This window comes from Arvicanthis niloticus, chromosome 15 (genome assembly GCF_011762505.2).
Source record: "Arvicanthis niloticus isolate mArvNil1 chromosome 15, mArvNil1.pat.X, whole genome shotgun sequence".
In the NCBI taxonomy this organism is placed as follows: domain Eukaryota; kingdom Metazoa; phylum Chordata; class Mammalia; order Rodentia; family Muridae; genus Arvicanthis; species Arvicanthis niloticus.
In genome coordinates, this window is record NC_047672.1 from 32,483,853 (window position 1) to 32,493,490 (window position 9,638).

The following is a 9,638-nucleotide window of genomic DNA, read 5'->3' on the forward strand; positions in this document are numbered from 1 at the left end:
GTCCCCATTGGGTGCTCTACCGAAATAAATACGTCCGTCAACTATAATCTTTAAAACAACAGAAAAACAGGAGAGTGCCGCGGCTCACGTCGGAATCTGTGATTAAGAAGTTAATTTTCCACAGGTCTTTAAAATAACAGATTCCCCTCCAGGACACTCAAATGTGATTGAATTAGCTGAAAAAAAAAAAAAAAAACGGGTTTATCCTACCTTCCAGAACAACTCCAAAGATGTGCTTTCAGAAGGAATTAAGTATTGGATATCCCAAGAAAACAATGAGCTACCCAGAGGTGGGCTAATATTGCTGGAGATTGGGCTCTCTAAAAAAATAAATAAATAAATAAATAAATAAATAAAATGACTTTCTCATTCAGAATTCCACACAGTTTCTCATCCTCTAGGGAAACCACAACCACTAACTACATCTCCCTGGTTTAGCTGCTCGTGTCTTGGGTCTTCTGTCACAATCCACCACACACTTGAATTCTTTTCCAGGTAGCTGACAATTCATGGCTAAACCCTTGCAGGCTGGGATTAGCTGTTTGACTTCAGGACTCATATGTGTATAGACCAGACCACAATCTAAGACCCATCTGTCACTCGTTCTGTCCTTTCATTCACTGGAATGATTTCTTCCAATCTTGGAAAAACTCCCAGTTCCTGGGCCTTTCTCAGTGCCTGCTTCCCTTTCTGCATCCATCACTCAGAACTCTGAAACCTTTGTATGTCCTACATCTCCATTTTTCGTTCCTGGGCCCCAATCTCACTCCCACAGCCTGATACCCCACCTGATGTCATCCCTAAGTGTAACTGTCCAACATCACCATCTTGCACCCTCCCCTTTCACTGTCCACCGTCCTTGCCCCAGTAGTTGACAACAGGTCACATGGCTGCTCCCATCTAGTCACCCCAATGTTCTCCACAACTGTTCTATGCCTACTGACCTTTCAGCTGGTCCTGATACCCACCAAGGGAGTTCCAGTTCTAACCCATCCCATCAACCTCTGGGCTGGGGGATATACAGAAACATGCCTTGAGCCTCTGTTCCACAGCTCTTGCCACCCTGTGGCTGGGAGTGGGAGAGTCTGGTTACCCAGGATCCAGCTAATGTCCACTGTAGAATGTACTAGCATTCTTAGATCGAAGGCTGTACAACACAAGTAGAGGCAAGATCAGTTCTGCCATCTCTAACGTGTGTGGTCCTCATCTAACTGAAGAATGGGTATTCATTTCTAAGACTAAGCCAAACCTAGCAAGAGGGTGCATGTGGATCAGAGCTAAGGGGGGGACACTGTGATTTAGAGACCTCCAAAGGGAGGCTCTTGTGCCTGTCGAGGGTAAACAAGGAATGATCGGGACTTCCGCACTGGATTTTTAATTTCATCCTCTTCCATTTCGGTTTTTCTTTGTTTTATAAAACATAAAACATGGATACAATGATATTTGTGCAGAATTTCAAAGCTATGTAATTATACAGGTTGGGTGTGACATGCTAATTTTTTAAATTATAGGAATGCAGCATAAAAAAATCTGAAGCGTGGTCTAATTGAGCATCCATTAATTTTGAAAACCTCCACACTGTCATTTCTTTGTTTCTAGAAACATCTCTCACACGGTGCTGGGTGGCAGAATCTGATTTTTAATTACTTTTTTGTTAAAGAAACGCTGATAGACATTGGGGAATTTCACTTTCCTTGAAGTTGTGCTATGGGGGAGGGGCTGGCCGGGAAAACTGAGTAGAGCGGGGAGCAGGAGTCTGTCTGCCTTTAGTGCTTGGGGCCCGGTTGGGATATTCTTGGCTGTTCTTGTTGTCAGAGTTATCTAACCCCAAGGAAGGCCTTTGGGATCAATAATTTTCAAACTCCTGCTGGGGTCATGTTGCCTTCAGGCTGGGCTTGACTAACATAAATTACACAGCAATGTTCCCTGTCTGTGCTCAGTTCAGTCTCCTGAACAAAGCCAACTTTTGTACAAGAGTGGAAACCGGGGGGGGGGGGGGGGGGGGGGGGTGTCTGGCAGGGAAGGGGGCCTGCCAGGTGGACTGAGTCCCCACCTTCCTTGTCTTCACCTACACAACAGCATTTCTGTGTGCTTTCTACAAATTAGTGGAAAATGGAGAATTTATTATTGACTAAATAGTCTTTGGTAACCTTGATGCAACCAGAATAATGAGGAAAGCAACATATTGGAGGCAAATTATTAGCCTCTGTTTGACATTTATTGAATTAACCCAGATAGCTAAGAATTCATTTGGATAGAAAAAAGGTAAAAAATTAGGGAAGGTGTATTCAAGAACTGTGAAGCAAGGCTGAGAAAATGGCTGTCAGCATTTATTTTATTTTATTTTATTTTATTTTATTTTTGGCTTTTCAAGACAGGGTTTCACTGTGAAACCCTGGCTGTCCTGGAACTCACTCTGTAGAGCAGACTGGCTTTGAACTCAGAAACCTACCTGCCTCTGCCTCCCAAGTACTGGGATTAAAGGCATGTGCCACCACTACCTCCCGGCTGTTTGTAACATGTTTATCTTGCAAACAAGGCCTGAGTTCAATCCTAGACATATTAAAAATGTCCAGTATGGTAGCATGCAATTGCAACCCCAGTGTTGAGGAGACGAGCTTGCTGGCCAGCCAGCTTAGTCTGCTCCACAAGGCAGTGAGAGATATTATCAAAAAATGAGGTGGATGGTTTCTGAGGTCCTCTGTCTTCCACAGCATATGCAGAAACACACACATAGAAACAAATCAAAATAGGAGCTGGGGGATGTGTCCGCTGATAAAATACCTGCTGTGCAAGATGAGGACTGAGTTTGGCTCCCCAGCACCAATATAAACACCCAAGCGTGGCAGCACACTTGTAACCCCAGTTCCAGGAGGACAGAGAGAGAGGGATCCTGGGAGTTAACCAGCCAGTTGGCCTAGCAGAATCCATGAGGTCTGGTTCACTGAAAAACCCTGTTCCCCACCATAACCCCCAATAAGGTGGAAAGCAACTGAGAAAGATATTTAACATCAGCCTCTGGCCTCTACACACTCACACATGCACGCACAACCACACAACATGTGTAAACACCCACGAGAACACATACGTACACCATAATACACAAAGTAGCGATTTTTTTTTTTTAACTGAAGAGTTGGGGGCTTGTTTACACTTCTTATAAAATGATGATGTTAAGGGGCACAGTTTGACAGATGCCAACAGAAGACATACCAACCCTGACTCAGGGACACTTGCACTAGCCACCTGAGCCTGGTTTCTCACAAGGCAACGTAAGAGGAGATCGGGACACCTGCAAAGCCAGGGGGTTGAATTACAGAAGAGTCCTGAGCCTGGAGAACCTAAAACCTTTTATGATTTCCATTCTTATAAACTTTTTGATATTTATGGCCCAGGATGTGTCTACCTTAGTGTGCATCCCACCGGGTCTTGGGGAGAATGCATGCGCAGTCTCTGTTGCATAGATATTCTTTAAATGACGATGCTATCAAGCTGATGGATGACTATGCAACTCAACCGTACTTTTACTGATTTTCTGCTTAGGTTGTCTATAAATTATCAAAAGATGAGTTTCTAAAGACTCCAACTAGAATGGTAAGTTTGGGTTTTTCTCGTGGTTCTGCCAAATTTCACCTCACGTATTGTATCACCCTTAATCTGTAATTGCTTCTAGTTTATAAAGCTCTTTCAAATGATACTATATGACCGGGCACGTGCCTTGTAACTGGTAACACTGCTCCTTCCTCCTGGCCTTTGTAAGGCAGCTAAACTCATTCATTACTCTATATGCTACATTCACACCACACCGACATTTTACTAAGCAGTTATCCAATAGATACATTAAGATGGAAAAAGGAAAATCATTTGATTTTTCAGCTATGCCTTTCTCCTTCCCTTTCTTCATATGGATCCGAACGTCCAACCTACATCATTTTCTCTGCCCTGAATCATTTCTTTTAATATTACTTGCAGAGCAAGTTTGCCGTGATGAATGCCCTCGAATTTTGCTTGCCTGAGGAGGTATTGATCCTTGACTCTTGAAGGATGATCTCACTGGATATAGAATTCTAGAACAGTGGGCTTTTCTTTCAACACTGCAAATATTTCACTCCACTCTTCTTGCTTGCGTAGTTTCTAACAAAACGTCTAAGTGATTCCTAGTCTTGATGCTATATGAGGCGCCATTCCCCTCTTGACTTCTTTGAGTTTCTGAAGTTAGATTAGCTAATGTAGAGTTTCCTGGTGTTTATGATGCTAAGTTGTGAAAATTCTCAGCCACATCATTTCAAAGTTTTCTTCTGCTCTGTTCTTTCTGTCCCTTCTAGTGTTCCAGTTACACGGGTATTATACCTTTAATTTTCCCCACAGTTCTTAGGTATTCTGTTGCTTTATTTGGAAGGCTTTTTTTTTCTCCTCTATTAATTTTCTTTCTAGAAGTTTCTATTGACAATTTCTTTAATCTCACTGATTCTTTCTTCCAGCCATGTCTAATAATGAGTCCGCCAAAGCAGGTTTCGATTCTGTTACAGTACTTCTGATTCCCAGTGCTTCCTTTGGGATTTTATTTTCTCTTTGCTGGAATCAAATTAAGAGTTTCCCAAGGTTGGGCAAGTGTGGTACCACTGGGCTACATCCCCGGCACCTTCTCATTCATGGCCTGAATCCCATCTCTCTGCTGCTTATATTACCCACGTGGTTTTGTATATTTACTCTTTCCTTATTGGTCACTATTGCTTTTTAAAGATGTATTTTATTTTTATTCATGTCTATGTGTAAATATGTATACCTATGTGGGGACCCTACAAGGCCAGAAATGGATGCCAGACTCCCTGAGGCAGAGTTGATAAGCAGTTGTGAGCCACCCAACATCAGAGCTGGGAACTGAACTCTGGTTCTCTGCAAGAGCAGCAAGTGCCCTTCAGCACTGAGCCACCCTCCTAGTCCCTGGTCACTGTCATTCTTAATTCCCTGTGTGATGGTTCCCCAATATGACTTTGGTCCTGATGCTTGCCTTGTCTCCTCAGGGTTTTTTTTTTTTTTTTTTTTTTTTTTTTTTTTTTTCCTATTCTTTAGTATGCCTTATAACTTTTTGTTGAAAGATGGATACGACATATTGAGTAACCAGAACTGAAGTAAATAGGCCTTTGCTGTGAGGTTCTACATTAATCTTGACAGAACCTGGGCTGTGGTTCATGCTGGTCAGAGGTGTACAATACTTGGGCCTTTAGATGCCTCAAGTGTCCTTAATCCATAATGAGCCCCATTCGTGTGGCAATAAAATGTGAGAGCAAGAAAATGCTCTCTTGTTTTAGGACCAAATATGAGTCTTGATGTGTTCTTGGACTAGCTTTTCTTTTCCCCTTTCTCTCCCTTAGGAAAAAGAAGAAAACTAGAGAAGGCTGGATAAAGCTGGGCAAATCTCACTCAGCACTTAGTGAGTGGCATGTAGTCATTGCATCCCTTCATGGGGGCGGGGGGTGATGTTTTGACATATGTAATCCATGTGCTGTGATCAAATGACAGTCACCAGTACATCCATCACCTTAGACATGTATCCATTCTCCTTTCGGTTTTCATTTTTTTTCAGTTTCATTTTTTTAAATGTGTATGAGACTGTATGTACATCTGTGTACCGCTTGAGGCCTGTGGAGGCCAGAAGAGGCCATGGACCCCTTGGGAATGGAATTACAGTCAGCTGTGAGCCACCATGTGGATACTGGGAATTGAACCCAGGTCCTCTGGAAGAACAGCCAGGGCCCTTAGCAACTGAGGCATCTCTCCAGCCTCACGTATCAGTTCTTTATGTTGGAATATTTAGCATTCTCTTTTCTACAGAATGAGGCTTTATTGTGGAGAATGTGCTGGGCATGCTCACAATGATTGACTTTCTCTTCCCCTGTCTCAGACAACAGGAAAGTTTTCTTGGTTCACTGCTAATGAGTTTCTAGAGAGAAGACCCATAAAAACAAAACAAAGCAAATAAAAAAAAAAAAAAAAAAAAAAACCAAGGAGGAAGAGTGAGATGGTGCGTTCCTGGGGGGGTCTCACATATTCGTGCAAGTCCACATTCAACCTCCAGACACATCCAAGTCACTATGGAATTCAAGTCTCCCTATCCATGGCTTCTGCTCTGGGTCAGTAGATCACATCTGTGACTCTGAAAGGGCTGTCTCTCCAGATTCCAGGATATCAGTTTGCCCTCTGACCTCAATTCTCTGGTAAGTCCAAGAAAAGTCATTGATTTTCAGTTTATTCAGCTTTTTGCTTGTTGACGAAGCAGGAGAGGCAGGTTTCTAAGCTCGTCACATGTCAGAGCTGAAACCCAAAGACCCTGAACTTTTGTAATAGGCAGTGAACCCAACAGTCCTTTGCTTCAGAAACAGACATTATTTTTATTATACTGGACAGTAAATAAATCTACCCTTCACTCCGGAGGGAAACATTATCTCTGGCTTCCAGGGCTGTTTATTGCTCTAACATCCTTGAAAAGACAGTGTGGATGTGCAGAGATGTAAAAAATCCACAGAGGAGTGGCTCTCGGCAGATTTCTAAACACTGGAGAAATGGCTGGGAAACTGAGTTGAAAACAGTGGAGCTCAGATTCGACCATGGAATACTACCAGATGTCCATAAAGCTGGGATACAGAGGTTCTGTTTTCACTGATGAGTGTAGAGCCCCAGGCATCATTTTGCTGAACTGCCCCTCCCCCCCTTTGCCCCACAACTCTAATATAAAGCCTGGGTAAAGATAACCTGTCATGCTGAAAGGTATAATTAGCGACAGAGTGTGTGTGGGGGGGGAGGGGGATGTTCAGTATGTCCCAAACCTGGTTACATATGTAAATCATCTGGAAATTGGGATCCATGCAGGTGTGACTCGATTTGACAGCAGTGGGGCCAGGGTTCTATTTCTCAGCAGCTCCCTGGTGTTGTCAGACTTTATCAATCCATTTGGAACAGAAGGCTTTGCCTCACTGGGCTTCTCACTACAACCTGTGATTTTCACGCTCTCCGGTGACTGTATTCAGGAATGGGTTGTGTGTGAAATGGGAAGGCAGCCTTGCTGGAAGGAGGTTCTTGTAGTTAGAGTGAGGGTGTCCTTCACAGGCTCACAGCAATCTCATGGGCATTGAGATCAAGAGTCTTTGAAATATACATCAGGGTGCAAAAATAAATTAAATTAAATTAAATTAAATTAAATAAACCAGAGGTGTCGGCTGACTAGACGGTTCAGCAGGTAATAGTGCTTGCCACACGAGCCCACCTGGGTTCAGTCATTACAATCCTCAGGGGAAGGACCCAACACTTGAAATCTGTCCTTACACACACACACACACACACAGATGCACAGATACATACACAAAAACTCAGACACACACAGTTATACACACACAGGCACACGCATACAGATACACACACACAGACACACTCACCCACATGCACACACTTGAGCACATACATAGGCAATGAGTTAAAATTTAAAAGCAAAAAGGAAGTAGAATTTTGGGCATTAAATCTTAAGAAGAAACTTGACTCTGGGTCATGTGTTGTTTAAGTGTCTAGATTCATCTGAGGAAGGATCTAGAAATTTGGATTAAAGAATCAGAAAAATTCAAAGTAAATCACTGAAGAATTTGGAATTGCTGAAGAAAAGGCTTCGTCAGGCATGTCCAGGAGAAAATGTTCACCTCTGACCAGTGATCAGGTGACTTTATTTCCCCTCTCAGTAGTGAGGAGCTCATCCATGTACATTGTCATTCCTGGTCCCAGTTTCATTCCCAAGGTCATGATACCGTAGGTCCCTGGAAATGCTGCTGCATAGACCTTTCTCCCTCTCTGCAGCCTTTCCCAGATCAGTGCTGTTCTTTGACTCACTGACAGGCTTTTCCCCACCCGGGGCTCTGTCCCCTTCCTAGTATGAGCAAGTGTCTTTCTGACTAGGAAAGTCCTCCCTTCATTTTCCAGTATAACTGAAGACTCTGGTAAGAGCCACTAGCCCAAGAAAGCCCAAGCACATACAGCAACATTTACCCTGTTGATGGCCCTTTAACAGGACAGAGAAAGACCTGGTGTCTTCTTTGACATACCTCCTTAACCAAGTTAATACCTGTCTCCTCACCAGCACTTTAGAAAGATTGCTTTACGGTGCTGAGACAGGTCATCGTTTCCCACCGGGCCTGGCTTCTCCTGAGTTTTCTAATACACATCTACTGAAATTGAAGCAGAAAGCGTTTGCTTTCCTGACCTCTGTACTTTCTCCATCCGTCAAAAAGGAATAAAGATGCTCGGCAGGAAAAGGCTAGTGCCACAAGCCTGATGGCCCGAGTGTGATAGCCATACCCCACATGGTGGAAGGAGAGGGCTGGCTTCTGTAAATTATCCTCTGATTTCCACGAATACAGTGGTGCATTCACACACACACACACACCAAAGGAAATAAATGCCATTAAAAATTGTTTAAAGTACAAAGCCACGTGAGTGAGGAAGGTGGTCACAGCTAGTTAGTTAAGTGAAAAGACCACACTAGACTCCTAGTTGTGAAATTGACACAGCTCTTCAAGTCCACACAGTGTTTTGGTTTTTTTGGTTTGTTTTTTTTTTTTTAATGGTGTGCCATTATGTGCAGAAGATCTCAACCACGCAAAACAGTGGCTTTGTCTTGAAGCCCCAAACCCAAGTTAATGGGTTGTGTTTTTTTTTTTTTTTTTAAAAGTCTAGGCCAAATTGTTTAAATATTGAAACAGAGTATGTCTGTTTGCTTGTTGACAGAAGTGGACACTTACCATCCAAGGGTAAAACAGACTGAATTTAGGTAATGAGGCAGGTGACTCTACAGGCTGTGCACTTCTCACAAAAGCACATAAGGCCCCTGAGGGGTGGACATAGAAGCTGTCAGCTTACTTTAGATGCCATATTAAAACATTGCTCATGATCTCCCCTGGAAGAAAATCTTGAACACAGGCTCATGGATTGGGGAGGACATAAAGAAGCAATGTCCCCCTGTTGATCGTGTTCTCTGGACTGCAGACCTGAAGGGACTCAGGTGTCAAAGGGCAGGCAGATAACACAAGGCTGTGAAGTCAGTGGACTATGTCACAAAAGCATTCAAGTTCACAAAGTTAGAAGCATGTTGCTGGACTCTGCTTTCCCACTGAGGACTTGGGATACAGCTTCATTTCCCAGCCCGTGTGCTTACACCCACAGCCAGCCCTCTTCATTGCCTACTAAAGAGGAGATAATAGCATTCAGCCCGCATACATCACCAGGTGGTTGCAATAATTTAATTATCCAATATCTATAAAGCATTTGACAACTATAAATCACCAGAAAACTGCATAACAACTTAACCAGTATCGAGCCTTCCTTATGGCCCATGTTTAATTTATGCGGTCTCTCTCGGAACTTAGGGACATGCATTGCAATCTATTTTCCAGAATTCAACGTATCATTTTTTGTTGGGAAAATGCACCCTTTCCCTACCATCCTAATGTGTTGAGAGTATGGCTTATGTGGTTTTTGACTGGCCGCCTGTAGCAAATCAAATCTACAAATATTTACTAGCTGCCAGGCATAGCCTTTGCGGAAGATGGTGGTGAGTATGGGTGGGTGGGATGGGAGAATGGAATTGTGGGAGACAA